At 42.5% G+C, this 22,926-nt stretch overlaps 1 protein-coding gene across 8 annotated transcripts in view; it reads right to left on the minus strand.

The window, feature by feature from the left end:
* Positions 1-22,926, minus strand: part of si:dkeyp-120h9.1 (Y+L amino acid transporter 2-like) — a 129,370-nt gene that overhangs the window by 42,813 nt on the left and 63,631 nt on the right. The window lies entirely within an intron of this gene.

Raw genomic sequence — 22,926 nt, forward strand, 5'->3', positions numbered from 1 at the left:
TAGGGATGTCACCACAGTCAAAAACAATGCATAATTTTTTTTAAACATGTGTTCAAGGGATTTGATGTCACCAGTTAGACCAGCACTTTTTGTCCATCCTTAACTGCCCAGAGGGCATTTAGGAAACATTCACATTGATCTGGGTCTGGAATCACATATCTGCTTGAACAGGTAAAGACGGCAGTTTCTTTTCCCCTTATGGACATTAATAATGACCATGTACCGATTGTCAGAAAAGCCTAACTGCTTACTAGACTCCCAATTTGAGATTTTGTTTTAATGGAATTCAAATTTCACTACTGCAAGACTTGAACCCAGGCCCCAGAACATTTCTTGGGTCTCAGGATTAATAGTCTGGTCATTATACCACAAGGCCAGTGTCTTCCGATCTCTTAGTCCAGGGACTTGGTCACAGCTAGTCAGCTGCTTGATGTGATCTGGGGCTTCATATCACTGTAGCCTGGGGAGTGAGACACACTGAGTCCTGCAGGCCCAGTGAAACCAGTCAAGAAACTGCACTGAGATCAGTCAGGAGCCTGGTCGCTCATCAGTCAGGGCTGTCCATCCAAGTTGGTTAAGGAGGGGGGCACAGTCCGACCTGGAGGCCTGTGCATTGCAAGTCAAGGTGAGTTATCAGAGGTCAGAGGTCATCGCTCTGATAGAAAAGCTCAGCAATTCCATGGTGGGGATGGGAGGCAGCATGCTGGGTTGGAGAAGAGACAATACTTATACAGGGGGGGGGTCTCAAAATACGAAGCTGGGCACAATAGTGCATTGGAAAACATGTGTGACTGTGGGAAAGAAGTCATCGATGGTCACCAACACTCTGCAATCAATGAAGAACAGTGCATTATTATGTCTGGTTATGGCTAAGTGTAAGCTCAGGGGTAATTTTAGAAAATGGAGATTTAAATTGAAGAGTTTAGAATGGTGGAACCTCAGAACTGATGCGTTTAATAGGGACCCAAAGGAAGAAAGGAAAGTGAAGGTTTGAGAGGACTCCTAGATTACCAGACTGAGCATGGGATTCACTCAGCAAAGCATGTTCCCTTCCCGCCTTATCCAAATCCCAAATCCACACTGGAAATGTGAAATGGCTGCCAGCAAAACAGGGATGGTGAACTGGGTGGTTTTGTCTGTCTGAGCACATAGGTTCTACCTATGAGCGATGTGAGGCCCTTACAGGAACAAGTGCATTAACTACGCACTTACACAGACAGGTTGACGGTAGCTGAGTATCCAAGTATGTGGAATCAAATCCTGGTCACAAACAATGTTGACCATGCCATGGCGGGGGAGGCAATGTCCTAGTGGTATAATTACTAGAGTGTTAGTCCAGAAACTCAGCAAATGTTCTGGGGACTCGGATTTAAATTCCGCCATGGCAGATGTTGAAACTTGGATTTTAATGTAAGAGATCTGGAATTAAGAAGCTACTGATGTCTGTGAAACTGTTATTGAATGTTGGGGAAAAAAACCCCTGGCTCACTAATGTCTTTCAGAGAAGTAAATCTGCCATCCTCACCTGATCTGGCCTACATGTGACTCTGGAGCCACAGCAATGTGGTTGACTCTGAACTGCCCTCTGAAATGGCTGAGCAAGCCACTTAGTTGGAGCAATCGCTAAGAAGTCTCAACAAAGAATGAAACCAGATGGACCACCTGGCATTGACCTAGGCACCAGAATGACAACAGCAGAAACACTGTAAAGTTCACCTTGGGGACAGGGCAAAATTGGGAGAACTTTTTCACAGACTAGTCAAGCAACAGCATGACATAGTCATAACTGACAGATAATGTCCCAGAAACCACCATCACCATCCCTGTAGATGTCCTGTTCCACCAGCAGGATAGACCCAGCGGCTTAGTGTGCCAGGGTGCAGGTACTTGAGGTGGGACAGAGTTGATGGAAGAAGGGGAGGGGGGAGTTGTATTTTTGATTAGGGCGAGTATCACAGCAGTAATCGGAGATAAAATAACTGAAGGATCATCCAATGAGGTTTTGTGGGTGGAGCTAAGAAGTAAGCAGGGGATGGTAATGTTATTGGGGCTGGACTATAGGCCCCCAAGTAAGCAAGGGAAATCAGGGGAACAAACATGCAGGGATACTGGGGAGACTTGCAGGAGTAACAGTGTTGGTCTTAGCGGGGGATTTTAATTTGTCCAACATAGACTGGGACCGCCAGAGTGAGCATTAAGGAATATTTTTATTTTTGACTTTTATTTGTTAAGAGTGTTCAGGAAAGTTTCCACAAGCAGTATATAGGGAGTCCTACTCAGAAAGGGACAAAATTCAACCTTTCTTTGGGAAATAGGACAGGATACATGGTGGAGGTGACAGTGGGGGAGCACTTTGGGACCAGTGACCATAGCTCTGTCAATTTTAAACTAGTTATGGAGAGGGATGAAACTAGTCCACAGGCTCAAGTTTTAAACTGGGATAAGATGAATTTTGATGGAATTAGACAGGAGCTTGGAGGGGTTGATTGGAATAGTTTGTTTGCAGACAAAAGGACGTCAACAAGTGGGAGGCCTTTAAAAGGGCGATAGCTAGAATTCAAGGTCTATGTGTTTCTGTGAGGGTGAAAGGCAAGGTTGGCAAGAATAGGGAACCCTGGATAACAAGTGATATTGAGGCTTTGACCAGATAAAAGAAGGAGGCATGGCTCAGTGCAGGTAGCTGGGATCAAGGGAATCCCTGGAGGTATATGGAAAATACAGGAGTTTACTGAAGAAGGAAATCAGGAGGGAGGGAGAAAAGGGGGCATGAGATAGCCTTGGCGGAGAAGATTAGGGTGAATCCAAAGAGGTACTTTAAGTATATTAAAAGAAAAGGAACAACAAAACAGAGAGAGAGAGAGAGAATTGGACCCCTCAAGCACCAAAATGACACGTGTACAATCATAAGAGACGAGCAAGGTTCTCAATGACTATTACTCCTCTATGTTTACCATGGAGAAAGACAAATTGGGAACTTGCGGAAGTTATTGGTGATATCTTGGGGATCATCCATATCACAGTAGAGGTGGTGTTGGATGTATTAGAAATGTAAGAAATGTATGAGGTTGGATAAAACTCCTGTGTTGACCAGATATATCTGAGAACACTGCAAGAGGATAGAGAAGAAATTGTGATGGCCCTGGCTGATATTTGTGCATCATCGTTAGCCATGGGTGAAGGATGGAAAAGGGGTTTCTTTATTCAAGATGGGCTGCAAAGAAAAGCCTGGGAATTATAGGCCAGTAACCTTAACACCTGTAGTAGCTAAGTTATTTGAGAAGACTCTAATGGATAAGATATACATGCATTTGGAAAGACAGGGTTTGATTAGGACTAGTCAGCATGGCTTTGTGAGTGGGAGATCATGCCTCCCAAATTTGTTACAATTCTTTGATGAAGTGACCAGGAAGGTTGACAAGGGCAGGGCGAAAGATGTCGTCAACAGGTATTTCAGTAAGGCCTTTTTTTTATCAAAAATATTTTTATTAAACTTTTCTTTCTTTCCAAAACCTTAAAAAAAGATAAATTACAACACCAGCAAACATTATTCTATATACATATAACAACAAAAAGAAAAAAATGCACAACAACAATACACCCAAAACACAACAATACCCATGTGCAAAACAGACATATCAGTAAAGGTAGTTAATGAACAAATGAACAAGCAAAACGGCTCAGCACAAAACATTAGCTCTTGACCTCCAAGAGCACCAAGTATTACACATAAAATATTTGGAATTCTTCTTTCAAGGATATTAAGAACATTTATCAGGATGCCAAGACTACACAAAAGCCCGGGTTAAAATGGCAGATCAATCTGCATCAGAGTAGTGCAGAAAGGGCTATTCTGTTTTCCGGTGCACCATAATTGTAAAAAGGTTCCAGAGGGATATTTTCCATAATAAACCTATACCAACCCAGCAGAGCCGACAGGGGGGTGTCCAGAAACCAAACAATTAAAATATTTACCTTGCGCAGGAAGTGAAGATATGAAAGTTTCTTCTATGAGCATCTGAAGAGGGTATACTGGGTAGGCCCAGGAGGAGAGAGATAGGGTCCATCTTAATCTTGGCCCTCAAGACCCTCTCTATAACCCCTGCCATAGAACTCCAATACTTACAATAGTAAGTTTGCAGATGACACCAAAATTGGAGGTGTTGTGGACAGTGAAGAGGGTTACCTTAGATTACAACAGCACCTTGACCAGATGGGCCAATGGGCTGAGAAATGGCAGATGGAGTTCAATTTAGATAAATGCAAGGTGCTGAATTTTGGGAAAGCTAATGACAGCAGGACTTATACACTTAATGGTAAGGTCCTAGGGAGTGTTGCTGAACAGAGAGCTTGGAGTGCAGATGCATAGCTCCTTGAAAGTGGAGTCGCAGGTAGATAGGATAGTGAAGGCGGTGTTTGGTATGCTTTCCTTTATTGGTCAGAGCATTGAGTACAGGAGTTGGGAGGTCATGTTGTGGCTGCACAGGACAATTTCGGTTTAGAGCGTGCAATTCTGGTCTCCTTCCTATCGGAAAGATGTTGTGAAACTTGATAGAGTTCAGAAAACATTTACAAGGACGTTGCCGGGGTTGCAGGATTTGAGCTATAGGGAGAGACCAAATAGGCTGGGGCTGTTTTCCCTGGAGTGTTGGAGATTGAGGGGTTTATAAAATCATAAGGGAGATGGATTGGATCAAAAGAGACACGGTCTTTTCCCTGGGGTGGGGGAGTCCAGAACTGGAGAGCATTGATTTAGAGTGAGAGGGGAAATATACAAAAGAAACCTAAGGGGTAACCTTTTAACACAGAGGGTGGTGCAAGTGTGGAATGAACTACCAGAGGAAGTGGTGGAGGGTGAGACAATTACAGCATTTATAAAGCATCTGGATGGGTTTATGAATAGTAAGGATTTACCGGGATATGGCAAATGCATGCTGGTAAATGGAACCTGTTTAGGTTAGGATATCTGGTTGGTATGGACGAGTTGGACATCTCTATGATATGCCTTAATCAATGATCTTCCAACAGATCAAACAGCATCTATGGAGAGAGAGCAAGCTAATGCTTCGAGACCAAATGACTCTTCATCAGAGGTGAAGTAAAGTGTGGAGGGAGGCAGCATTTACTCTGTAATTGGGAATGGGGGGGGGGAAAGAGTGTGGGTGTAGTGGTGGTGGTGGGTTTAGAGTGCTGATGGAGAAACAGATATTGATAGTGCAGATTAAGTGACTGGAATGTGAGAATGGCAGAACAACGGTGTGTGTAACTGCCAGACTTGAAAGAGAAGACAGCCCCACTGGAGTGGAGGGGAGAGAGGACATGGTGACAAAGCATGTAACAAGTAAAGCTACAAAAGGGAAGAAATATGAATTGTTTCACAATTTGCAGGTGTTGAACTCAATATTAAGCCCAGAAGGTTTTAAAGTGCCTCCTCTGAAAGTGAGATGTTGTTTTTCCAGCTTCCGTCATGTTTCACTGGAACACTGCGGCATGCAAGGACAGGCGTGTGTGCATACTTGCAGGACACAGTGTTAAAATGACCAGCTAAGGAAGGATCAGGGTCCTGTTTGTACACAGACCGGAGGTGTTCTGCAAGTGGTCACCCTGTCTGTGTTTGGAGGAGGTATAGGTGATGTGCTGCTTCACCTGGAAAGACTATTTAGGCCCTTGGATGGCGATCAGGGAGGTGGTGAAGGGGCAGTGTTGTTGCTTCTGCAGTTACAAGGGGAGGTGTGGGGTGGGAGGGAAGAGAGAGAGAACTCGTGCATCCCATAGGGAATGACCCCTGCAAAATGCAGACTAGGGGAGTGAGGGGAAGCTGTGTTTGGTGGTGGTGTTGTTCTGCTGGAGTTGCCTAAAATGGTGGAGAATGATCCTTTGAATGCGGAGCCTGATGGAATGAAAAGTGAGGGCCCATGCTGTTGACAGTGATGAGAAGGGGCAAGGACAGAACATGGGTGATAGGTCAAAACCAGTTGGGGAGCTGGTCAACCACAGTGGGCGGGAAACCACGGTTATGGGAGAAGGAAGCCATGCCAGCAGGTAGCATCATCCAAACAGATGTGACATAAGCAAAGATCTCTGCCGTGATCACCCGTATTTGTAGTTTTTAGTACAGATTCCAGCATCTGCAGTCATTTACTCCTTCATTGCTTTTTGTCTGGAGTTTATTTGAAGTAATTTACAGCTACAGGATCCCTCTGATGTATCTCTGCAGGAGGTAGTTCCACGTGGGAAAGTCAGGGATTAGACAGTGACTCGAGGCTGGAATTGAACCTGGGTCATCTCTATGACTCCAAGTGGGGAGTATTCCATCACACTCCTGACTTGTGTCTTGTAGATGATGGACAGGCTCTGGGGACTCAGGAGATGGGGACTTACTCGCTGCAGTTTTCAAAACCTCTGAACCTGCTCATGTTGCCCAAGTATTTATATGGCTGGTGTAGTTTAATTTCTGGTCAATGGTAATAGCCAGGACAGTGAGGGATTCAATGACGGTAACACCATTGAATGTCAAGGGATGGTGGTTAGATTGTCTGTTATTGGTGATGGTCATTTCCTGGCATTGTGTGATGTGAATCTTCCCGGTCACTTGTCAGCCCAAGCCTGGATACCGCTTAGTTCTTTTTGGTCATGGACTGCCTCAGTATCTGTGGAGTCGCAAGTGGGGCTGACCTTTGTGCAACCATCAGCAACCATCCCTACTTCTGACCTTCTGATGGAGGGTAGGTCATGGCTGGAGCAGCTAAAGATGGTTGGGCCTAGGACCCTTACCTGAGGAACTCCTGCAGAAATGTCCTGGAGGTGACCTCTGACAACCACAATCATCCTGTCAGTGTAGTGTTTCCCCCTATTCCCACTGATTGCAGTTTTGCTAGGACTCAATGAAGTCACACTCAGTCAAACACAACCTTGATGTTATGGGCTGTCACTCTCATTCCTCTCCGGAAGTTTGCTGTTTTGTTCATGTTTGAACCAAGGCTGTAATGAGCTGAATGGCCCTGGCAGAATCCAAACTGGGCACCACTGAGCAGGTGCTGCTTGATAGTGCTGTTGACAACATTTTCTACCACTTTACTGACAAAATGAGAATAGAGTGATAGGTTGGTAAAGTCGGTCAGATTATTTTTGTCTAGCTTTTGTGTGCGCAGTACATACTTGGGAAATTTTCCACATAGTTGCAACACTGGCCTCTCCCTAACAATAACTCAAACAACCTGGTACAACCAAAAGACTATGGACATAAATTCAGTAGCTGTCTGCAAGGGGGAGACTCTAGGGGCATGTCACATTTGATGTTGTGTCAAGGAAGCTTCCAAGTGATTGATGTGAAATGGGCAAAGGGCACAATAAGCTGAATTATTGCCACCTGGGAGTTATCTCTGACTGAACCTGAAAAGAGATAGCTGTATGGGTCAGAGATATATTTTGGGTCTCCTTTTTTGAGAATACAAAAAGAACAGGGATTGTAAAGGAGTCTAACCCTGGTCTAGATGAGCAGGCAAAAGAATGGGTGCTAGTGAACTGTGGTACAAGAGCAATAGACAGAAACAGAGCTCAATGGCATGGATTTAGATCAGAGGAGACAGATATAAAGCTTCAAGAGGTTCAATGATAGCACATGGACAGTCAATGGCAGTGAATGCACCAGTTATGTCTCACATTCTGTCCCATTCACAAATCTCCAGTCACTTACCTACCAACAACTTTGAACAAATTAGGACACCTTCCTAACACTCTAATATTTCACTGTGTCCTCACATATTTAGCAATGCTGCAAGTCCTATCACTCATATCTCAGTTCACACACACTGCTTGGTTATTCAACCATGAGAGCCACATCCACCTGACACTGATGTTCTTCCCTCTCTCGTTCATCAAAGGTGATGTAGAAACGGAAGCAGATGGCGGGTCGGTGCATGCAGGTCCTAATCCCCATTCTTGGAATGATGAGCCGGCCAGTTGCAGCTGTTAATGTATTGGCTTGCATACCCATGCCTCATCCTCCTCATAATCTACAATCCCTTCAGAGTTATAAATGAGAAACAGTGGAATTATGTATGTCTTATGTTGCCTCCTTCCATTACACTTCTCCTCTTAGATACCCAAGATTCCTTGGCAACTTGGCCATCACTGCTGGAGAAACAAAGACATGAAGAGGGGATGTTCCACATTATCAGAGATTGGGTTCACACCCAGATCCTTTTGTAGAGGACTGAAACAGACTCTGTGACAGGCTGCCTGCAGAGGAACACAGATGGGTGAATCAACAGTTGGTGAAATGGTAAACCTGCCAGTCAGTCTGTGGTTGAAGAATTTAGACGAGTCTACTACCAACTTGGCTGAAGTCCTTATGCAAATCTCAAGACCTATCTTTTCCAGCACAGCAATAGTAACCACTACATCTATAATGTATTCAAACACGGTGCAATGTCTAATTGTCTGTATCTCAGCTCTCATTGCAGCACATTCCACCAAATGCTGAATGTTGCGACAGAACCTAAGACTAACCAACAAGCTTACTTTCTTCACATCAAGGTTGTTACTTAAATTATTCAAAAGGGCTTTCATGATGTTTATTAAATCAACAATCTGTCCTCTTGCACGCTGAGGATTGCAGAGGAAGTATCCCAGAAGAGTGAGTGGTTCAGTGGAGGAGGAACTCACTGTCCCCTCTCAGAAAGGCTGGATTCACACTCACCCCTACATCAAGGCCAGTGGTCCCATCCATTGGTCAGGCAGGCTACTGCCACTCATGCCAAAAGGATGCACCTCACAGCTGATCCTTCCATGCCCACAGCTCTTTTGACACCCATCCTCCAAGATCATTTGTGTCTTCACACCCCTAAAGTCAACAACGCACACACTCCCACCAACACCCCCAAACAAAGGTTGGCAGTTTTCCATGAGCCAGGCTGTTGCCATCTCTACAGAACTGGGGATCAGAAAGATTTGGAAATGTTTCACTTTTGCCCCATGCCAAGCAAACACCATGAAGGCCAACTGTGAACAGGGAATGGGGTTTGTATTTAATGCTATTGCAGATGGACGAGTTGATCAGTAATATCCTGTTTTAGAAACTTGTCCAGTTGTGTGATATCTTTGCTCATTCCCTATCATCCTGTGGTCAAACTGGTTGTCGGAAACCATAACCCTATCTGGAAATAGGTGCTTTACCGAGATAAATTCATCCATCATCTACTGCATTTTAAATCGTACTGATTGAAGTGAATGGGGTTCAGTCCTCTTCCTGAATGATGAGCTGTGAGAGATAACTGGGGAGGGGGCATGGAAGGAAGTCAAAAATGGCATTGCTACAGACAAACTATTCTACATACATTTGGCAAAAGTCCCTCGCAAAAACATTAAAGCCCTCCACAAAAATGGTTTAAACATGACGTCAGAACCAGAGGGATGAATTCACATTCCTGCACACCATCGTACTTCAATTAAAACATGGTTTCCTGATTCAAAAATGAACTAGCTAATTGCAAGGTTTTGAGTGAAAGAAAGAAGAATTTTATTACTATTAACTCTGAGGAAAAAAACATATCAAACACACACAGGTACAGAAGTTTAAAAAGGGGAGAGTTTCCAGAACTAAAAATTACATTCAAGACTAAACAGTTAAAAAAAATTCCTAGAGTATTTGAGGTATTCAGTTTATCCTGAGATCACAGTTGTTGAATTGATGACTTGTATCCCAAAATGTGAAACTTCCTGAAATGTGTAAATCCAAACAGGAGGCTAGTTTGTTATTTTAATGATGCATTAATTTTGGTTCAGTGTGGACCTCGTTTATTTATATTTTAATGAACTGACTCCACATGTGATCACTATGGTCACCTTCCTTCAGCTTTTTTTTGCCTTTTTTGAAAACAATTTTAGGCCATAAAGATCCCAAGTATTAAAAATATGATGGAAGTTGAATATCATAACAGTAGCTAACAGCAGAACCAAGTATCATTTCGGGGGCAAAACGGTACATCTAACCACAAAACAAAATCAGGATAGCCAAATTTTGAACTTTAGCCTCTCTTCGGGGTGACAATAGACAATAGGTGCAGGAGTAGGCCATTCAGCCCTTCGAGCCTGCACCGCCATTCAATATGATCATGGCTGATCATTTCTAATCAGTATCCGCTCCCTGCCATGTCTCCATAACCCTTGATTCCACTATCCTTGAGAGCTCTATCCAACTCTTTCTTAAATGAATCCAGAGACTGGGCCTCCACTATCCTCTGGGGCAGAGCATTCCACACAGCCACCACTCTCTGGGTGAAGAAGTTTCTCCTCATCTCTGTCCTAAATGGTCTACCCCGTATTTTTAAGCTGTGTCCTCTGGTTCGGCACTCACCCATCAGCGGAAACATGTTTCCTGCCTCCAGAGTGTCCAATAACCTACCAGATTACTATGTATACCAGCTTGTATTTCTAGATTGAAAAAAACTTACTGAAGTTCTCAAACCATCATTGTCCTGTTTGAACCGTGGACAAGGCTCCTGAAGTTCATTACATAAAAGCAGTAATTGTTCTTAATTCAAGGTAAAGATCACAAAATGGAATTTAATGCAAATCTTGGAAGAGTAGGGTAGGTCGACCAAATCACTTTCACCAGTCTTCGTCTACTCCTCGACATAAATTGAAAATTTTTTCTTTTGCCTCATGGAAACTTTTATCAAATGTTACAGCTCACCAGGGTAGCACACTGGAAATCAGGCCCCACTACTGTATTCCCAGAGCCATCAAAACAGTTAAAGATTTTATCAAACTGTGCAAATTCCCCAATTTATCTGTCTTTTAGACTCAGGCTGACAGAAAATATAGACCATATTTCAGTAGTTGAAAGAATTATTTATTACAAATAAATAAATTCTAGCGACATATAAATGACTATGAACCACTGACATAACTCTACAAATTAAAACTGTAATGTCCTTATAAAATTCTACTCACTTGCAGATAGACTCAAAAAAAAATGATGTTCCAGATGGAGGGAATAATTGGGAGGGCAGTTTAATGGTCCCTGCTCACAGGGCTCACTGAGATGATACTTGCCTCAGACTTGCTGCTCCTTAATCTTTCTTTTCCAGGTACTTCCACTTGGTTGCAGTTGGCACAAAGCAACAGGTTCACAACTTAGAGTGTCTGACGGAGACGTTAAAAACAGCAGCTGAGAGCAACTGATGAGGAAAAACAAACTGAACCTCTTCTGGCTCCAAGTTTTGTTTTTACTCAAGTGAAAAGGACACCACTTCTCCTTCCAGAAGCTTCTGTCTATGTCATTGACACTATTGAGCTGTTGGCTACTTCGAGTCACAGAGATGTACAGCACTGAAACAGACCCTTCGGTCCAAATCGTGTTGGGAGCCAATCACATCGTTGTTGGCAGGCAGAAAGCCTTTGTCATGAACAACTAGTCATCACACCACAGACAAACTAGCTACATGTTGATGAATCTCAATTTGTATATACCTCTTGGATGTCAGGCCATCGACAGTAACCTGCTCCAGTGCTTGAACAAGCAACAGCATAAACAACACTTACAATGAGTGTCAAGTGATACACTTTTAAAAAGTGCAACACTCCCTTCCACAATTCTTGGTTTTTAAAACATAGCCCTTTTTAAAAAAAAAACCCTTTTCACATTCTAGTCGGCAATCAAAGAAATAGAAAAATGAAAAACTTCACTGTAAAATCTTGTTGCAGATATAAATACATGAATCAACTTCTAACAACTCTGTGATAGACTGAGCATAGATAGAGGTTTTAAAGTGACAGTGAAGTACATCACTGCCATATGAAGAAGTATTTAGATTTAGAAAGATATAAAGCGATGGATCAATGATTGTCCTTTTACCTGAAGGGTCTAGGTTTGAATCCTGATCAGGATGGATGAATCAATCCTAACATGCACTGCTGATTATATGGTCCTCTGTACAGGACATTTGATCAGTCTAAATCCAGCTTTCAAATGGGCTACAGGTTCACAACAAATACAACTTCTTCTCATTGAGTATTAATAACTAACTGACTTACTCAGAGATGTCATAAAAGTCACTGCAAACATTGGAACAGAATGCTGCTGTGGACAGTTCCCATAAAAAAAATGCACTGTTTTAGCTCCTGCTGCGAATGTCTCACCCAGAACAGCAGGAATGAAACCCATAAATCTGAAGAAACAGAGAATTTTTAACTTTGTTTGTTTCTGCGAAGCTGCATTTTATTGATGCAGCTAAGAGTAATCAAACATAATTACCTGCCAGTTTCTCATCTGTTTAAAGACAGCAAAGTGCCAACTGTGTAAATAAGAATTACAAACTACGTTATATACATGCAATATATTACCTGGGATATTTGTGAATATGTATCAATTGCCTCCTCTGAGTTACGCTGCTTGAGTAATATTTCATTTGTATCCACATACTGGGAAATAACTTGGTCAATACAATAAAGTGTCACAGTAAACATACAGTTAAAAAGAAATTTAAATGACTGAGACTACTGCATCCGGTACGTCAAACCTTCTGTAATAAAAGGTAACAAACCATATGTGTGGCTCAGTGGTTAGCACTGCTGTCTCATAGCGCCAGGGACATGGGTTTGATTCCAGCCTCAGGTGACTATCTGCCTGCAGTTTGTGCATTCTCCCAGTGTCTGCTTGGATTTCCCCTGGGTGCTCTGGTTTCCTCCCACAATACAAAGATGTGCAGGCTAGGTGAACTGGCCATGCTAAGTTGCCCATGTGGTGCTTAGGGATGTGTAGGTAAGTGCATTAGTCAGGGAAGACATAGGGTAGGGGAATGGATCAGGGTGGGATATTCTTTGGAGAGTTGGTGGACTTGCTGGGTCAAAATGGCCTGTTTCCACACTGTAAGGATTCTATGATTAACATAAAAGCATTTGAAATATTATGAAACATGAAAATAGAAAGTGAAAGACGCTTGCATCCAGCATACCCCCCAGTTTTTTTTATATAAGTCAGCCTTCAAATAAAATTTGGAAAAGTATATTGGCTCTCATAAGGTCAGCTCACTAATCAAGGTCACAAAGCTCATCCGGATTTTCATCATGGAAGATATTACTTAAACGGACGTTAGAGGTTTATAAAATCATGGGGGGCATGGATTGGGTGAATAGACAAGGTTTTTTCCTAGTGTGAAGGAGTCCAAAATTCAAGGGCATAGGTTTAAGGTGGGAGGGAAATTTTTTTTTTAAAAACCTGAGGGGTAACTTTACCATGTGGAGTGTGGTGAATGTATGGAACAAGCTGCCAAAGGAATTGTTGGAGGCAGATACAATTACAACAATTATCTCCCCCATTACCTGTGGTTTCACACAGCCTTGCTGATCTTTGAGGGGCCCTATTCTCTGCCTAGTCACCCTTTTGTCCTTAATGTATTTATAGAATCCCTTTAGATTCTCCTTAGCTCGATTTGTCAAAGGTATCTCATGTCCCCTTTTGGCCCTCCTGATTTCCCTCTTCAGTATACTCCTACTGCCTTTATACGCTAAGGATTCACTCGATCTCTCCGGTCCATAATTAACATATGCTTCCTTTTTCTTAACCAAACCCTTAATTTCTTCAGTCATCCAGCATTCCTTTCACCCTGACAGGAATATACTGTCTCTGGACTCTTGGTCTCTCATTCCTGAAGGCTTTCCATTTTCCAGCCATCCCTTTACCTCCGAACATCTGTTTCAACTTTTGTAAGTTCTCCCGGAATACCGTCAAAATGAGCATTCCTTCAAATCAGAACTTCAACATTTAGATCTGGTCTATCCTTTTCCATCACTATTTTAAATCTAATAGAATTATGGTCGCTGGCCCCAAAGTGCTCCCCCACTGACACCTCACTGCCTTATTTCCCAAGTGTAGGTGAAGTTTTGCACCTTCTCTAGTAGGTACATCCACGCACTAAATCAGAAAACTTTCTTGTACACACTTAAATTCCACTCCAGTTAAACCCTTAAAACTATGGCAGTCTTAGTCTATGTTTGGAAAGTTAAAATCCCCTACCATAACCACCCTATTATTCCTAAAGATAACTGAAATGTCCTTACAAATTTGTTTTTCAAGTTCCCATTGACTATTGGGGAGATCTATAGTTCAATCCCAATAACGTTATCGTCCTTTCTTATTTCTCAGTTCCACACAAGTAAATTCCCTGGATGTATTCCCAGGAATGTCCTAAGTACAGCTGTCATGCTATCCCTCATCAAAAACACCACTCCCCCTCTTCTCTTGCTTCCCCCCCCAATATTCTTCCTATAGCATTTATATCAAAGAACTGATCATGGAAATTAAATACATGTACTTTGCCTGTCTTATACAAAAATTAAGTGGCCCAATTCTAAAGCCAGTTACAAGATAGATCATTTTGAAAGAAACTAGTGATCATTTAATGAGCTAAATGTAGTGTCTCCAAGTTTGCAGCCAACACAATGTTGGTTGGGAGGGTGAAATGTAGAAAAGATGCAGAGGTGTTTTAGTGTGACTTGGACAATTTAAGTGAGCGGGCAAATGTACAGCAGATGAACTATAATGTGGATAAATATCAGGTTATCCACATTGGAAGCATAAGAGGGAAGACCAAACGGACAGAGATTGAGTAAGGGGAAGTTTCCACAGGACTAGATGAGCTTGTACACCAGTCACTGAAAATAAGCATGCAGGTGAAACAGGCTAGAGTACAGGGACGTCTTGCTGCAATAGTACAGGGCATTGAATGAGATCACACCTGCAGGTTTGGTCTCCTTCTCGGAAAATGGATGTTCTGGCTATGCAGGGAGTTAAACGAAGATTTAATAGACCAATTCCTGGGATGGTAGGACTGATGAATGAACTGAACCTGGATTAGTTAGGATTATAGGAGAAAGTGAGGACTGCAGATGCTGGAGATCAGAGCTAAAAATGTGTTGCTGGAAAAGCGTAGCAGGTCAGGCAGCATCCAAGGAGCAGGAGAATCAACGTTTTGGGCATGAGCCCTTCTTCAGGAATCATTAGGATTATATTTACTATAGTCCTAATGATTAGATGAATGAGGGCAGGAATCTCAGAAACCTGTACAGTTCCAGCAGGACTAGATTAGATTAGATTACTACAGTGTGGAAACAGGCCCTTTGGCCCAACAAGTCCATACCGACCCGCAACCCACCCATACCCCTACATTTACCCCTTACCTAACACTAGGGGCAATTTAGCATGGCCAATTCACCTGACGCGCACATCTTTGGACTGTAGGAGGAAACCGGAGCACCCGGAGGAAACCCACGCAGACATGGGAGAACGTGCAAACTCCACACAGTCAGTCGCCTGAGACAAGAAAACACATGAAGGAATATGCTGATGACTGGGAAGTCCAGAACAAGGGATCATGTTTTAAGGATATGGGTCTGTGGAATTCTTTGCCACAGAGAATAGTTCAAGCCAAAGCATCGAATGTTTTCCAGAAGGTGTTAAAAATGAACTCTCTGGATAAAAGGGATGAAAAGTAAAGGGGGGAGAAGAGCAGGACGAGGGATGGAGTTGGACGTTCAGCCATGATCATATTGAATGGCAGAGCAAGTTTGATGGGCTGAAGGGCTTCCGGCTGCTCTTATTTTCCATGTTTCACAGTACTTCTGTAGTGATATCTCTGTCCTCCCTCGAATTCTGGCCATTTGAAGGTTTAGAAACAGAACCTGGCAAGAGTGATTCTTTTCAGCCATCTTGATGCACTGTCCAGTCCAATATAGTGGGAGCTTTGCTTGAATGCTTGTAGAGTTGTCTCCAAGAAGGGCAGTAGTGTTTACTTGACAATACTGCCATTGAATCCTCAGAATAAGAAGGAAACACAGAGGCTGTCGAAGGGAACACTTCCAGAAATAGAAGAAAAACAAATACATTCTTGAGGTTAAAACTGAAGCTCCAAGAACTGTGAAAACAACATCTGGTGCGTAGATTAAAGTGCTTCATAGCTTTGGGCTCAGGAAAGAAACAGCTCAACAGCAGCTTACAATAACAATGCTGACAGAGTGATGCATCAAACCCTGTTTGTGCCACTCAGAATTATTCCAAGATAATTCAAAAAGAGTTACTGCACCTTCTGTAGAAACTTTTGGGAAGTAAACAGAAGATGACTTATTTGTTTTTTGCTAATTCGGTGAGGGCACAGTGACCTATGGTATTTGCTAGCTCTCATGATCTCAGAAGCTGAATCAGAGGCAATAACAGAGATACTTTATTTTTGTGTTGCATTAATACACGAATTTGATCCGACTGCTGAGTGTTGAGCTGTCAATTACCACGGCAGTTAGAGCAGTTAAAGCTTTCCAGGCGCACATGAATGCTTCACCAAAAACATCAGACCAGATGAGGGATCAGCAAATTTGAAGCACGAAAGGTCAAATCAAAATTAATCTGACCAAATCGAACCTGGCTTTCTTTTTTATCTCCATTAAAAAAATCACACAACGCCAGGTTATAGCCCAACAGGTTTAATTGGACGCACCTGATGAAGGAGTGACGCTCCAAAAGCTAGTGCTTCCAATTAAACCTGTTGGACTATAGCCTGGTGTTGTGTGATTTTTAACTGTGTACACCCCAGTCCAACACCGGCATCTCCAAACCATTTTTTTTTTATCTCCAACTGTACATTCTGTACATTCACAAGTTGAAGAGCTTCCATTATTTTTCAAGGCCTGCTTCCAAACTAGAAGACTGTTTTTTGACATAATTAATAGATTTATTCACTCGGCCAAACATTTAAAAACGTCCACACTAAGCTCCCTCTCTTTCATTCATAAACAAAAACCAATCAAATGTCCCTGAAAGCATTCAGTTATCAATTATCATTCTTGTACATTTCGACAGCAGGGCAATGTAACTTACAGACTCAAACATTACACAGCGATTCCAGCACCTGCCTTATACAACACTATTAAGAATAAATAGACTCGGGGGGGGGTGGGGGGCCCTTGTGGCACAGTGATAGTGCCCCTAGCCCTGGTCCAGGAGGTTTGGGTTCCATCTGCTCCAGAGGTACGCAATAACATTTCTAAACAAGTTGATTAGAAAAATATGGGTTTTTTTTAATTAAAAAATTAAACAAATTCAAAAGGGTCCCTGTGCTACACTGATAGTTTGCTTATCTCGGAGTAAGGAGAGCTAGGCTCAAGTTTCACTGCTTCCAGTGATATGTAACAGCTTCTCTAAACAGGTTAATCTTAAAATATCCAAACTGACTCAATCACAAAAGCTAATTTATGAACTAATTAACACTATTGCCAACCTCTCTAACCAAGTGTAAGATTTTAGGATCTCTATCTATTTACCCTAAAAAAAAGATTTTTGACTTTAAATTAAGAACTTATTTTATGTAACATTAAAAATCACAACACCAGGTTATAGGCCAACAGGTTTATTTGGAAGCACTAGCTTTCGGAGCGCCGCTCCTTCATCAGGTGATTCCAAATAAACCTGTTGGACTATAACCTGGTGTTGTGTGATTTTTGGCATTGCACATCCCAGTCCAACACCAGCATCTCCAAATCATATTTTGTGTCAAGCTACATTCAGATTTCAAAGGCTGAATTCACAACAGTGTCACCACACTTTGCTGGAACAAAGAACTACTAAATAAAAATAGGAGATTGCTTGGTCAGCCATTACTGCTGTTATTCTGATCAGGTTAAGATAACAGTTGAGAGGCGACGGTAGTTGGTATTAGAAATAGGGGTTTTAGAGAAATCTGCAGACAAGTATTGGAATGGCTTCTATTCATTAGTTTTAGCAGCAGTCTCAGCATAACAAACTGTGCAAACTATCTCACAAGGAACGGGTAAAGGACGGAGGTTTGTTATTGAAGTTTGCAGCATGATTGATAGTCTAGAGAGTTAATCCTTGATGCAGACTGGAGGGAGGGGTCTGAGGTCAGGTTTTTAAATCTCTAGTTTACAGAATGTTCACAGTCTGAAGAACTGAGAGACACGACGCATCACACATTCTCAATGAATGTAGCCAATTCAAGGTATAGGAGACCCTTTACTGAAACATCTATCAGCTTGTATTTGCAGATGATGGGAGTAAAAATATACCCAGTTTTAGGTTACAGCGTGCCAATTTATAAGATGACTAGTTAAGCAAAAATCAAGACAATATTTGCAGCACACTCAGAATTTGAACCATGTATTAACACTAACAAATGAATACTAAAGTTCCTTCAGCATTGACACAGAGCTTGAACTTCCTTCCAGCATCAAAACCAGCAGCTCGCTGTCAAAATTTTTATTCAACTCTTTTAACTATTAAACAAAATAGAACTCATGGAATACATCAGGATAAATGCAGTGAAAGCATGAGACTGGACGAAAACCAGTTCTGAAGAAAGATTACCAAATTCAACTATCACACCTGGCACCAGACAGAGCCCGAGTGAGGATGCGGTTCGGGCATTTTGGAGACTGTGGGGGAATTTGGTGCAAAGGGAAGGGGTGTTTATTGCTCGCCTTTTCTGTTTGTGGCTTTTAAGGGCTTTTTAACTGGATGAATTGAAGACCAGCATCAGGGGCTGAGCATAAAACAAAGTGATGTCACAGGAAAACCAGGTAAATTCATTCATTGGTAATAGCTGCTAATTTGATTCCGTACTATTGATTATTTTCAGACTGAAGGTAAATAGGAGAAACGTTGACAGATTATAAACTAAAAGACCAGTAGGAAACTTCAAGAAAATAATTAAAAGATAATTAAATAATTTAGAGATATAGAGCCAGTGTGATGTATTGTAACTGCATGATGAGAGAGCTGGGGGACCCCATTGTCATCATACTGACTACAACTGGAGCAGTAGTTGGTTGTCCGAGGAATTCCGGCTCAGAATTGACGAGCTGGAGTCTGAGCCTCAAACACTATGACGCATCCATGATGGGAAAAGTTACATGGATGCTTTACATCAAGAGGCAGCCACACCCCTTCGGTTACCTATCTCTAATTTGGATAGTGTGACTATGAGCAGGACATGCAGAGGGATCCAGGAGATTGGGCTGAAGGTGCTTCAGCCCTTGAACCTGACCAACTGGTTTGAGATTCTTCCTCCCTGTGTGGATGAGAGCTGGGAATGTGGGGAGGATGAGCAAATTAACCATAGAACCATGGTACAGGGAGCCATGTACTTCCAATATCCCTGGAGATATTTTTAGTCACTCATGGGATGTGGGTGTCACTGACTGGGCCGGCGTTTGTTGCCTGTTTCTAGTTGCCCTTGAGAAGGTGATGAGCTGAGTTCTTGAGCTGCTGCAATCTACATGCAGTATGTTGCCCCACAATATCCTTAGGGATGGAATTCCAAGATTTTGAGCCAGCAACAACAAATGGTGATATATTTCCAAGTCAGGATAGTGAGTGGCTTGGACAATCTCTTGCAGGAGATGGTGTTCTCATGTATCTGCTGCTCTTGACCTTCTTCTTCAATTTTTCCATCGGTTTGGAAGATGATGTCCAAAGATCTCTGGTGAATGCCTGCAGGGCACCTTGCAGACTTGTGCCTTATAGATGATGGACAGACCTGGGAGAGTCAGGAGATGGAATTACTCAATGCAGTATTCCTAGGTTCCGACCTGCTCTTTAGCCACAATGTTTAGACCATAAGACATAGGAGTGGAAGTAAGGCCGTTCTGCTCATCGAGGCAAGTTTATGTGGCAAGTTCAAGTCAAGCTTCTGGTTAATGGTAACCCTAAGGATGTTGGTAATGGGGCATTCAGTGATGGTAACACCAATGAATGTTAAAGGGTGGTGGTTAGGTTCTCTTATTAGAAATGGTCATTGCCTGGTATTTGTGTCATGCGAATGTTACTTTTCACTTGTTAACCCAAGTCTGGACAATAATGTGCAGAGGTGTCCAGATGCAGCTACTGGTTAACAATGTTTCAGAGCCAGAGTGGTGGTGGACTCGCTGGACCTTCCATGATGCTGAGACTTTTGTGCTCACCACGTTCAGTGAGGTGTTCACACCACAGGTAAGGGCTGAATAGGCAAAAATGGGTGACCCCCAGGCAGAGCACAGGAAGGCAGATGTTGCAGGAGCACCCTCTCTCTAACAGATGTACTTTCAAGAGGGAACTGCTTCTCAGGCATAGCAGTTGAAGATAAGTCCATGGTGCCATGGATTGCTCTGGTGCATTAGAGGAGAAAGAATAAGAAGGCTACAGTGATAGGGGATTCAATAGTAAAGGGAATAGGTAAGTGTTTGTGTAGTACAAAATAGTCTCCAGGATCATGTTACATCTCTGGTGCCAGGGTCAAGGATGGCTCTGAGCAGCTGCAGGACATTCTGAAGGGGGGAGGATGAATTGCCAGGGGTTGCAGTACAGATCAGGTTTTTTTTTAAATAAAGAGGTCCATAAGCAGAATGTAGGAGTTAGAAAGCAAAGAAGAAAGATAGATTTCAAATAAGTAGTAAATTCAAAACTCCCAACAGTGCCACATTTTAATGAGAGTAAGCATAACAGGAGTGAGCAGGTGAATGTGTGGTTGGAGAAATGGTGTGGGAGGGAGGGATACAGATCCCTGGGATTGGTACAAGCAGGATGGGTCTTATCCGTGCAGGATTGGGAAGAATGTCCGTGATGGGGATGTTGCAAGTGCTCTCAGAAGAGCTTAAATGAGATTGACAAGGGATGAGAACCTGAGCAAGGAGGGAAAAACAATAGATGGAAAGATACGAAACAAAAGTGGAAAGCAGAATAAAGGGCAATGAATAAATGGGGCCATACAGCAAAATAAAGCAATGATGACTACAATGGTTAAAAAGACAAGTCTAAAGGCTTTAGGTCCTGATGCATGGACAATTCACAATAACAGAATTGAATTATGAACACAATTAGATGTAAGTGGTCAGGAGATAACTGCATTCAGAGACATGGCTGTAGAGTTACCAAGGATGGCTTTAATTTACATATAAATCAGACAAACCAAACTAGCAGTGGTATCATGGAGGAGGATTTACTGGAGTGCATAATGTGATGGATTTTTAGGCAAATATGTTGAGGAACCAACTAGAGAAGGCGATTCTAGTCTAGTGCAATGAGAAATTAATAATCCTGTTGTGCCAATGCCCTTGGGAAGAATGACCAGAATACAATTCTTTGTTAAGGAGAAGAGTGAAGTAGTCAAATGTGAAACGAAAATCTTGAACTATGAAGGTATGAGGTGAAAGCTGGCATGGATGGATTGGGGAATCTTACTAAAGGGGTTGACAGTAGGTAAGCAATGAACCATATTTGAAGGACGTGTACATCAACTACAACAACTATTCACTCCTGTCTTCCACGAAAATAAATATGGCGTACAAAGGAAATTGGGGATAATATTACATCCAAAAAGAGACATATAAAATTGCCAGAAAAAAATCAAAATCAAAGGACTGGAGCATTTTAGAATTCAGCAAAAGTAAGAAACAAGTGTCAAGAAGGGGAAAATACTGTGTGAGTAAAATTGCAGGGTACTTAGAATCTGATTTAAAGGCTTCTATAAACATGAGGAGATAAGTGCCTTACAGTCAGAAGCTTGGGGAGGTGGGGGGAGGGGGGTGGAAATTATGAGTGGCACAGTGATTAGCACTGCTGCCTCACAGCGCCAGAGATCCGGGTTCAGTTCCCAACTCAGGCGACTGACTATGTGGAGTTTGCACATTCTCCCCGTGTCTGCGTGGGTTTCCTCCTGGTGCTCCGGTTTCCTCCCACAGTCCAAAAGGTGTGCAGATTAGGTGAATTGGCCATGCTAAATTGCCCACAGTGTTAGGTAAAGGGGTAAATGTAGGGGAATGGGTGGGTTTGCGCTTCGGCAGGTCGGTGTGGACTTGTTGGGTCGAAGGGCCTGTTTCCACACTGTAAGTAATCTCATCTAATCTAATCAAAATTATAAAAGGGGAACAAACAAATACCACAAGTGAACACAAACTGTGATTATGTCATCATAAAGAGGGCACAAATAACCTCCCAGAAATGTTCAGTGAGACAGCAAATTAAAGGAGAATGCTGTTGGGGATGTTAATGTGATAAAAGGCTGACAAATCTCTGGGTCTAATAATCCACTTCCAGAGCACTAAAGGAAGTGGCCCTGGAAAAATTGGAAGCATTGATGGTCATCTTCCAAAATTCTACAGACTTTGGAGCACTTCCTACAGATTAGAGGAAGGCAAATGTAACCGTGGGCGGCACGGTGCCTCACAGCGCCAGAGACCCCGGTTCAATTCCTGCCTCGGGCAACTGTGTGGAGTTTGCACATTCTCCCCGTGTCTGCGTGGGTTTCCTCTGGGTGCTCTGGTTTCCTCCCACAGTCCACAGGTTAGGTGAATTGACCATGCTAAATTGCCCGTAGTGTTAGGTGTAGGGGAATGAGTCTGGGCAGGTTGCTCTTCGGAGGGTCGGTGTGGACTTGTTGGGCCGAAGGGGCTGTTTCCATACTGTAGGGAATCTAATCAAATATTTAAAAGAAAGGTCTGTTAACATCATATCGTTAGTGGGGAAAATGCTAAAATCTAATATAAAAGACATGATAGTAAACACTTAGAAAGCATTTTTGGGATTGGCCAAAATCTGTACAGGTTTATGCTGGGGAAATCATTCATTACAAAATCTACTGGAAAGGTTTTAGGATGTAACTAATAGGATCGATAAGGGATGCCAGGGATGTGGTGTATTGAGATGTTTAGTAGGTTTTTGATGAGGATCCCTCATGAGGTTAGTTGGCAAAGTTAAAGCATATGGGGTAGAGTGTAACATACTGGCATGGATTCTAAGTTGGCTGACAAACTGGAAACAGAGTGCGAATAAATGATAGGCGATGATCATTGCTTGGGCCCTGGTTAGTCACAATAGATAAGTTACCTGGATGAGAGAACCAAATGCAAAATCTCAGAGTTCCTGACAACACAAAATTGGGCAGG

This window comes from Hemiscyllium ocellatum, chromosome 34 (assembly GCF_020745735.1).
Source record: "Hemiscyllium ocellatum isolate sHemOce1 chromosome 34, sHemOce1.pat.X.cur, whole genome shotgun sequence".
In the NCBI taxonomy this organism is placed as follows: Eukaryota; Metazoa; Chordata; class Chondrichthyes; order Orectolobiformes; family Hemiscylliidae; genus Hemiscyllium; species Hemiscyllium ocellatum.